The sequence below is a fragment of the Gavialis gangeticus genome, unplaced genomic scaffold, assembly GCF_001723915.1.
Source record: "Gavialis gangeticus isolate Ggan-Ray unplaced genomic scaffold, GavGan_comp1, whole genome shotgun sequence".
NCBI lineage: Eukaryota > Metazoa > Chordata > Crocodylia > Gavialidae > Gavialis > Gavialis gangeticus.
In genome coordinates this window covers 21398365-21400047 of record NW_017729022.1, presented here as the reverse complement: position 1 = coordinate 21400047, position 1683 = coordinate 21398365, and positions in this window count along the sequence as shown.

Here is a 1683-nt window from a genome sequence, read left to right as displayed (position 1 = left end):
CTGGATAGAATTGCAGCAAGATGGAAACCTAAATAGCTGAATAAGTGTAAGCAGAGAGTGACTACATATGGATCAATGTCAGACTGACAGGAAGTCTGGGTCTGGTGTTGTTTAACTATTTTATTAATGAGCTGGATGTGGGGATGGAGAGATGGAACTAGGAGGTGCAACAAGTTCTGTTCCTTGCATCTTGTTTGTTGGCTGAGATCTTAATGAGTCATCAGCACAAATGTTCAAACGGATTCCTGCAAAGCAATGTTGAGATGCAGGGGATTTTGGAGTGAGTACAAGAGCTCTCTTCTGACTGTTAATCTAGTTTGATAATCCCTGAACTATCTTGATAACCCCTGAAAGATCTAGGGTTAGTGTTCTGCTCAGAGTGCAACTTTCCATCTCTCTCTCAGCTTACCTTTGGCAGAATGGGCCCTAGACTCTAGAAGATATGCAAGTCAGTTATTTCTTTTGTCCCAAGTTTGACTAATCTGGAACACTCAAAACAGCATCTTAGCCAAAACTTCTGAAAGCCAGGCTTGTTCCCTCCTAGGCTCCCCTAAAAATCGTCTCCAAGCCAAACACATCCACTGACTTTTAACGATTGGCATTTTAGGGACACAAATAATTGAACGCATGTCTATTTCTTCTTCTTGATCTCTCCATCTGTGCTACAGGATGGAAATTTCCAGGACCATAAGAGCTAAATCCAGACACCCTCAGATGCAGTAGCTTCCTGGGCAACAGCAATTACTGAGATCTATTCTGGGAATGACAACGTAAAGGGAATGTGTTGCCACCTGGTGCCTGTGTGCTCTTGAGGGATGCTGGCTGTTGTTTCTGTGGGATAAGGTGGTGTTTTTCTTTTCCAAAATTCCACTAAAGGGCTTGGGGGAGACAGGACACTTCCACGATCCCTGTGTGCCATCAGGAGCAGTGAAAGGGACCTGCTTGCTGCTCCCTATGGACATTTCTACCAGGCTGAGGCAACCCCTGCAAAAGCAGGCTGCCCTAGGGGGCACCATCCACCGCCAATGATGCTGCCCTACCCTTTCCTTTATCCCTGCCCTGAGGCCCCTGCCAGCTGCCTGCTCCTGTCCCAGGGATCATCTTGGGGGTGGCCCTACCTTGAGCAGGGGGCCAGAGGGGACTGCAAAGGATCATTTAATCCAGCTCCCTGCTGAAGGCTGGATCCCTGCGAGGTCCCTGCCAGCCCCAGGAGCCTGGTGAAGTTCAGAGAGGCCCGGCAGCCTGGAGGGGGCCACCTCAGTAACTATAGCCACCTCTCTGCTGCTGCTCTTCCATTTACCCAGCCCTGGGTGAGAGAGAGAGAGAGGGCGAGCAGAGGGGAGAGTCCCCGTGTGTGGAGGGGTTTAGGGGTGTGCGCGTGTGAGACAGAGAGCAGAGGGGGAGTCCCAGTGTGTGTGTGTGTGTGTGTGTGTGTGTGTGTGTGTGTGTGTGAGTGTGTGTGTGAGAGAGAGAGAGAGAGAGAGAGAGAGAGTGGAGTGGGGAGTCCGTGCGTGAATGGGCTAGCGGGGGTGTGAGAGAGGGAGAGTGGAGGGGAAGAGCCCCCTGTGTGTACGGGTTTGGGTGTGTGTATGTGTGTGCGCGCGCGTGTGAGAGAGGGAGGGAGAGGGAGAGTGCGGAGGGGGAGTCCCCGTGTGTGTGTCGGGGGAGCCCCGTCCGCGGGCG